This window comes from Phocoena phocoena, chromosome 2 (genome assembly GCF_963924675.1).
Source record: "Phocoena phocoena chromosome 2, mPhoPho1.1, whole genome shotgun sequence".
Lineage (NCBI taxonomy): Eukaryota > Metazoa > Chordata > Mammalia > Artiodactyla > Phocoenidae > Phocoena > Phocoena phocoena.
In genome coordinates, this window is record NC_089220.1 from 95,719,306 (window position 1) to 95,728,966 (window position 9,661).

Below are 9,661 nucleotides of genomic sequence, written 5' to 3' on the forward strand. Positions count from 1 at the left end.
TGATATTGTTCTTTTAGCTCATTAACTCCAATGAGTAAAAATGGTTTCTGAATAGATTTGATTTCCATCTGGTGTTAATTACATACAAGGAAAGGATGTGCTCAAGGGCACAATGCAATGTTGGCAGCTGGTCACAAGAGTGAGGCTGGGAGTGAGGGCAGTATCATGGTGGCAAGAGTTGTTACTTTTTTTCTGTCCCCTTCAACTATTAGACATCTGTAACAGAAAGTGCCTCTGCACACACACCGAGACCCGCAAGAGATGCATCCACTTGTGCATCTGAAAGTGGATGGGTTGGATCTTGGAGAAGACCACCGAGTCAAGGGAGTTGCAGTGGTGGTGGCAACAGTCTCTCTGGCAGAGGAGGTGGAAAGTGAAAGGGGTGACAGTCTGCCTGGCAATGTGGGTGGCAGCTGGAGGGCCCTATTGTTCTGTAGCAACACCTGAGTCCTGAAGAGAGCCCTCTGTAACCAGGAGGATGGAAAGGAAAGAAGGCAGCCAAAGACAACTGAAGGTATGGGTTTCCTGCCATGTGTCCTGGAATTCCATCAAGAAGTCCCCCTACGCACTGCTGGAGCTCCCCCAGTGGAAGGTCCCCCTACCAGGCCATGGGCATACTCAAAGCTCCAAGGGTTTATTATATACCCCCCCACCCCCCAGTCTGTCACCAGCCTTTGTTCTTTTTTTAACACCAGCTTTTTTATGCACATGCTCCCAACTTAGCTCCAGTAAGTCAAACTTGTGCTATATTGCCACCTTCTGGAAAGCAAAAGAAAGGCTTCTTATTGCCAACCTGTTTATTAGAATCAAAGCAAACCAAGCCTTACCTAAGAAAGGTATTTGTTACTTCAAATGAAAATGTGCAGAGGCACATTTCATCAAACACTATGAACAACTCGTCGTAATATGGCAAAAGTAAAAATAAAATCACAGCTTTTCAGCAACTGAACCCAAAGACACAGAATACTGTGCTCTACCTTATAAAGAATTCAAAAGAGTTGTCATGAAGAAATTCAACGAACTTTCGGTGAACTGAGGAATGAAATTAATGAACAGAAGGAATACTTTACCAAGAGAATGAAGTTCTAAAGAACCAAACAAATTCTGGAGCTGAGGAACTCACACAGGAAATGAGATGAAGGCTGCGTTAAAAACATTGGAAATAGAGCAGATCGCATGGAAGACAATTAGCAAGCCAGAGGGAGAATTAGCAAGCCAGAGGATAGAAAATGATTCAGGTGAGGGAAGCAGTCAAGATGGTGGAGTAAAAAAACCCTGAGCTCACCTCCTCTCACAGGCACAGCAAAATCATAGCTATCTGCAGAACAACCATCAATGAAAAAGAAGAACCTACCTAAAAAGGTCTTCTATAACTAAAGAGATACAGAAGGAACCACAACAGTTAGGAGGGGGCAGAGTCGCAATATAGTCAAGTCCCCTACATATGGGGTGGCAACCCACAAATGGGAGAATAATTACAATTTTTAAAAAATATCTTTAGGTACAGTTGCTTTACAATGGTGTGTTAGTTTTGCTGTATGACAAAGTGAATCAGCTATATGTACACACATATCCCCTCTCTCTTGCAGTTTCCCTCCCACCATCCCTATCCCACCCCTCTAGGTGGTCACAAAGCACGGAGCTAAGGGAGAATGATTACAATTGCAGAGGTTCTCCCAAAGGACTGAGAGGTCCGAGCTCCATATTGGACTCTCTAGCCCAGGGATTCTACACCAAGAAGATGAGCACCTGGAGCATGTGGGTTTGAAGGCCACCAGTGCTTACTTTCTGGAGTCCCAGAGTCTGTAGGAAATGAGAGACTTCACTCTTAAAGGGTGTGCACAAGATATCACACACTCCAGGACCCAGGGAGAAGCAGTAATTTGATAGGAGCCTGCTGATCTTGGAAAGTCTCCTTGAGGAAAGAAACAACTGCAGCTCATCCTGGAAACATAGACACTGATGGTAGCCATCTTTGGGAGCTCCTTCTACCATGTGGACACTGGTGCTTGCAAGTGCCATTTTGGAATCCTCCCTCTAGCTTACTGGTCCCAAGATCCAGCAACTAACTGGGTGTGACCACAGTCCCACCCACCAGTGGACAGGCTGCCTTAAGACCCTCTGAGCCCACAGCTGCCTCTGGATGTGGCCCTGTCCATGAGAGGGCCCAGGACCCAGCCCCGCATACCAGTGTGCAGGCACTACCCAAGGCCCCCCAGGACCCACTCTCTAGGGCACAGACACCAGCTGCAAGAAAACTGTAGCCCTGCAGCTTGCAGACCCAGCAGGCCAGACTCTGCCCAGGGACCAGCTGGGCCCTGGCCACCAGCAGGCCAACACAAGCTTCAAAACACCCCAGGTCCCACAGCCAATTGTGTCAGGAACTGGCCCCACTCATCAGCTATTTGACCCCAGTTCTGGGACCCCTGGGACCTGCAACCAGACCCCAGGACCCAGCTTCACATGCAGTGGGTGGACAACAGCCCTGGGGTCTCCTGGACCCTGACTCTGCCCACCAGTAACCCAGCATTAGCCTAGAGAACCTGTGGGGTTCCACAGTCAGCCGCCTCATGACCCTGTCCTGCCAACCAGCAGCTGGCAGCCTCCATAAAAGGTAGGACCTGGCAACCAACCAGGCTAGGGGCCAACCAAGCCTACCAGACTGACCACACACACAGTCAGCCTACCAAGACAGGAAGCCCCACACAGCTCTCTAGGAACCCCTAGCACATATAGCTCTGGTGGCAAGAGGGGAGTGCACTGCTCTGATGCCTAGGACATCTCTTACAAAAGGCCACTTCTCCTAGGCTGGGAAATGGGAAGAACAAATTAGGCAAAATGAGGCAACAGATGAGTATGTTGCAAACAAAGGAACAAGATAAAACTCCAGGAGAACTAAGTGAAGTAGAGATAGGCAATCTACCCAAGAAAGAGTTCAGGGTCATGATTGTAAAGATGACCAAAGAACTTGGGAGAAGGATGGATGCACAGAGAGAGAGATTAGATGTTTCTAACAAAGAGCATATACAAAGAAAAACTAAACAGATGAAGAATACTATAACTGAAATGAAAAACACACTAGAAGAAATCAACAGTAGACCAAATGATACAAAGGAGTGGATCAGTGAGCTGGAAGACAGTAGTGGAAATCACTGAAACTGAACAGAAAAAAGAATGAAAAGATATGAAGATGGTTTAAGAGACCTCTGGGACAACTTAAGTGCACTAATATTCACATTACAGGGGGTGCAGAAGGAGAAGAGAGAAAGAGACTGAGCACATACTTAAAGACATAATGGCTAGAAAGTTCCCTAATTTGGGAAAGGAAATAGATATCCAAGTCCACAAAGCTCAGATAGTCTCATACAGGATTAACCCAAAGAGGAACACAGCAAGAAACATTTAATATTCTCTCTTTTTAATTACAATGGCAAAAATTAAAGGCAGCGAGGGAGAAGCAGCAAGTTACACACTAGGCCACTCCCATAAGGCTATCAGCTGACTCTTCAGCAGAAACTCTGAAGGCCAGAAGGGAGACACATGATATATTTAAAGTAGTGAGAGAGAAAAACCTAAAACAAGAATAATCTACCCAGCAAGGTTCTTGTTCAGATTTGTTGGAGATCAAAAGCTTTAATGACAAGCAAAAGCTAAAAGAGTTCAGGATGACTGAAGCAGCAGCTTTGCAAGAAATGTTAAAGGAACCTCTAAGTGAAAAAGAAAAGACCAAGAAAACATGGAAATTACAAACGGAAAAAGCTCACTGGTAGAGGCAAACATATAGTAAAGGTAGGAAATCGTTCACTCATAAAGCTAGTAGGAAGGTTAAAAGAGAAAAGTAGTAAAATAATCTATATCCACATTAAGCAGTTAAGGGAAAGACAAAACAATCAGATGTAAAATATTATATCAAACAGTAATTGTGAGGGGAGGAGAGTACAAATGCAGGGTTGTTAAAATGCATGTGAAATTAAGAGATCAGCAACTTAAAACAATCATGCATATCTATCTATCTGCTAGCTAGCTGTATGTGAACCTCACTGTAACCATGAATCAAAAATCTATATAATAGATACACACAAAGAATAATGAATCCAAACATATCACTAAAGATAGTAAAATCACAAGAAACAAAAGGAACAAGAAAAGCCTACAAAAACAAATCCAAAACAATTAACAATGTCAATAAGAACACATACATCAATAGTCATTTTAAATGTAAATGGACTAAATGCTCCAATCAAAAGACAGAGTGGCTGAATGGATACAATTATCAAGACCTATAAATATGCTGCCTACGAGAAACTCACTTCACATCTACAGACACACACAGACTGAAAGTTGGATGGCAAAAGGTATTCCATGCAACTGGAAATCAAAAGACAGCTGGGGGTAGCAAAATACACTTTAAAATAAAGATTGTTAGAAGAGGCAAAGAAGGACACTACATAATACCTAATGATCAAGGGATCAATCCAAGAAGACATAACATTTGTAAATATATATGCACCCAACATAGAAGCGTTCATAAAGGAAATATTAACAGACACAAAGGGAGAAATCAACAGTAACACAATAGTAGTAGGGGACTTTAACACCCCAATTATATCAAAGGAAAGATCATCTAGACAGAAAATAAGGAAACACTGGCCTTAAAAGACACATTAGATCACATGAACTTAATAGATATATAGAGAGCATCCTATCCCAAAACAGCAAAATACACATTCTTTTCAAGTGTACATGGAACATTTTCCAGAACAGATCACACGCTAGGACACAAAGCAAACATCAGTAAATTTAAGGAAATTGAAATTCTATGAAGCATCTTTTCTGACCACAACAGCATTAGACTAAAAATCAACCATAAGAAAAAAAAACACTAACACTACCAATCACTACACTACCAATAGATCACTGAAGAAATCAAAGAGAAAATTTAAAAATACCTGTACACAAATGAAAACAAAACCAAACCTCAACAATCCAAAATTGTATGGGAACAACAAAAGCAGTTCTAAGAGGGAAGTTTATAGCAATACAAGCCTACCTCAGGAAACAAAAAACCTGAAATAAACAATCTAACCTTACACCTAAAGGAGCTAGAAAAAATAAACCCCAAAGTTAGTAGAAGGAAAGACATGGTAGAGATCAGAGCAGAAATAAATGAAGTAAAGACAAAAAATTAAAAAGATCAATGAAATTAAGAGTTTTTTTAAAAAGCTAAACAAAATTGACATACTTTATCCAGACTCATCAAGAAAAAAAGAGGGCCCAAATCAATAAAATCAGAAATGAAAAAGGAGACATTACAACTGACACCACAAAAATAGAAAGGATAATAGACTACTACAAATAACTGTATGCCAATAAATTGGACAACACAGAAGAAATGGAGAAATTCCTGGAAATGTACAATCTCCCAAGACTAAACCAGGAAGAAATAGAAAATATGAACAGACCAATTAAAAAAAAACCTCCCACAGAACAAAAGTCCAGAAACAGATGTCTTCACAGGTGAATTCTACAAAACATTTAGAGAAGAGGTGGATTGGAAGACTCAATATTTTGAAAATGAATATACTATCCAAAGCAATCTACAGATTCAATGCAATCCCTATGAGATTATCAATGGCATTTTTTTTTTTTTTTTTTTTTTTTGCGGTACGCGGGCCTCTCACTGTTGTGGCCTCTCCCGTTGCAGAGCACAGGCTCCGGACACGCAGGCTCAGCAGCCATGGCTCATGGGCCCAGCCGCTCCGCGGCATGTGGGATCTTCCCAGACTGGGGCACAAACCTGTGTCCCCTGCATCGGCAGGCGGACTCTCAACCACTGTGCCACCAGGGAAGCCCCCAATGGCATTTTTTAACAGAACTAGAACAAGTCATCTTAAAATTCGTATGGAGACACAAAAGATCCCGAATGGCCAAAGCAGTCTTGAGGGAAAAAAATGGACCTGGAGGAATCAGACTCCCTGACTTCAGACTATACTACAAAGCTACAGCAATCAACAGAATATGGTACTGGCAGAAAAACAGAAACACAGATCAATGGAACAAGATAGAAAGCCCAGAGATAAAAACCCACGCACCTATGGTCAACTAATCTATGACCAAGGAGGCAAGGATATACAATGGAGAAAAGACAGTCTCTTCAATAAGTGGTGCTGGGAAAACTGGACAGCTACATGTAAAAGAATGAAATTAGAACACTCCCTAACACCATCCACAAAAATAAACTCAAAATGGATTTGAGACCTAAATGTAAGACCAGACACTATAAAACTCTTAGAGGAAAACACAGGAAGAACACTCTTTCACATAAATCATAGCAAGATCTTTTTTGATCCACCTCCTGGAGTAATGGAAATAAAAACAAAAATAAACAAATGGGACCTAATGAAACTTAAAAGCTTTTGCACAGCAAAGGAACCCATAAACAAGACGAAAAGACAACCCTCAGAATGGGAAAAATATTTGCAAATGAATCAACAAAGGATTAATCTCCAAAATATATTAACAGCTCATGCAGTTCACTATTAAAGAAACAAACAACCCAATCCAAAAATGGGCAGAAGACCTAAACAGAAATTTCTCCAAAGAAGACATACAGATGGCCAAGAATCATATGAAAAGCTGCTCAACATCACTAATTATTAGCGAAACGCTAATCAAAACTACAACGAGGTATCACCTCACCTCACACCAGTCACAATGGGCATCATTAGAAAATCTACAGACAATAAATGCTGGAGAGGGTGTGGAGTAAAGAAACCCTCTTGCACTGTTGGTGGAAATGTAAATTGATACAGCCACTGGAGAACAGTATGGAGGTTCCTTAAACTAAAAATAGAATTACCATATGATCCAGCAATCCCACTATTGGGCATATACCCAGAGAAAACCATAATTCAAAAAGACACATGCACCCCAGTGTTCGTTGCAGCACTATTTACAATAGCCGGGTCATGGAAGCAACCTAAATGCCCATCGACAGATGAATGGATAAAGAAGTTGTGGCACACATATACAATGGAATATTACTCAGCCATAAAAAGGAACGAAATTGAGTCATTTGTTGAGATGCGGTTGCGTCTAGAGACTGTCATACAGAGTGAAGTACGTCAGAAAGAGAAAAACAAATATCGTATATTAACACATGTATGTGGAACCTAGAAAAATGGTACAGATGAACTGGTGTACAGGGCAGAATTTGAGACAGAGACATAGAGAACAAACATATGGACACCAAGCGGGGAAAACCACGGTGGGCTGGGGATGGTGGTGTGCTGAATTGGGCAATTGGGATTGATATGTATACACTGATGTGTATAAAATTGATGACTAATAAGAACCTGCAGTATAAAAAAACAAAACTAATAGTAAACTTTCTTTGGGTTATTTGTATGGCAATATGTTAATATAAATGTTTCAGACATTACATGAAATTTCAAAAATTCTTATATGTTCTGGTAAAATGTTATATTTCATAATTCTAGTTATTACTTTAAAGTGTATATCTCAGAAATAACAATTTCCTTGTCAATTGCATTATTATGAACTTTCATCAAATCTTTAACTGTGGTCATTTTTAAGTCTTTTGTCATTTACAGAGAGTTCTGGGTGTACTCTGATGCTTTTGCAAAGATGTTCCTATAAAAGGGTTTCATCTTCAAGGAATTCATGGAAAAGACTCTGACATGTACAGGTTTCTGGCAACTGACTACACTGCTGAACTGAATGACTAAGCATTTTCAGAACTCTAATGGAAAACTGATGAATTCATAAAACTGCTAACAAAAGATCAAGATGAAAACAAAATTACATGGGACTGAGTGAACCGATGAGGATGATTATAATTTTTGTGACTTTCTGTTTGAATAAAAAAAAAATCCCACAGGGACTCAGAGGCAAAAAATATACAAATCAATTTCACTGCAAAGTAAAGGAGCTGTTACAGTGGAGAATTACCGGACTGAATGTCAATATTATGACATGGTATGAGTGTGTTTCATGTTTGGTAATTGCAATCATTGTTGCTTTTGTTGTGGTCATCCATTTACAATGCTTGGTGTCAGTTTACTTATCTCTTGTAAAAATAAAATACAGTGTGTGTGTGTGAAAAAAAAAATGGCTGGAAGATCTAAACGGACATTTCTCCAAAGGAGACATACAGACGGCCAAGAGGCACATGCCAAGATGCTTAACACCACTCATCATCAGAGAAATGCAAAACAAAACCATAATGAGGTATCACCTCACACTGGTCAGAATGTCCAGCATCAAAGAATCTCCAAACTATAAATGCTGGGGAGGGTGTGAGGAAAAGGGAAGCCTCCTACACTGTTGGTAGGAAGGTTGGTACGACCATTATGCAGAACAGTATGGAGGTTCCTTAAAGAACCAAAAATAGAAGTACCCTGTGATCCAGCAGTCCCACTCCTGGGCATATATCCTGAGAAAACCATAAATCGAAAAGATACATGCAATGTTCACTGCAGCACTATTCACAATAGCCAGGACATGGAAGCAACCTAAGCGTCCATCGACAGAGAAATGGATGAGGATGTGGTACATACCTATGATGGAATATTACTCAGCCATAATAAGAATGAAATAATGCCATTTGCTGCAACATGGACGAAACTAGAGATTATCATACTAAGTGAAGTAAGTCAGAGAAAGACAAATACCGTATGGTATCACTTCTATCTGGAATCTAAAAAATGGTACAAATGAACTTATTTACAAAACAGAAATAGAGAGACAGATGTAAAAAACCAACTTATGGTTACCAGTGGGGAAATGGAGGGAGGGATAAACTGGGAGGTTGGGATTGACATATACACACTACTATACATAAAATTATATAACTAATAAGGAGCTACTGTATAGCACAGAGAACTCTACTCAATACTCTGTAATGACCTATATGGGAAAAGAATCTAAAAATGATTGTATATATGTGTATGTATAACTGATTCACTTTGCTGTACACCAGAAACTATCACAATATTGTACATCAACTATAATCCAATAAAAATTTTTTTAAAAATTAAAACTAAAAAACAATGGAGTGACAAAATAACCAGAAGGAAAAAGATTCAATGGCAGTAGTAAGTTCTTACATATTAACATCACCCTAAATACAAAGGGATTGAACCCAGCAATCAAAAAGTACCGAGTGGCTGGATGGATTAAAAAAAATGATCCAACTAGATGCTGCCTAAGGAGACTCGTCTCAGCTCTAAAGACATATTAATACAGAGGCTCAAAATGTAGGGCCAGAAAATGATATTCCAAGCAACTGGAAACCAAAAGAAAGTAGGTGTAGCAATATTTATATCAGACAAAATAGACTTGAAATAAAAAATGGAAAGAAGTGACAAATAATGACAAAAGGGTCAATACACCAAAAACATAAAAATTATAAACATAAATACACCCAACATAGGAACACCAAATACATAAAGGAAATATTAACAGACATAAAGGGAGAAGCTGACAGTAACACAATAATAGTAGGAAACTTTAACATCCCACTTAAATCAAGGGTAGATCATCCAGACAGAAAATCAGTAAGGAAACACTGGCCTTAAAGGACACATTAGACCAGATGAACTTAATAAATATACATACAACATTCCATCCAAAAGCAGGA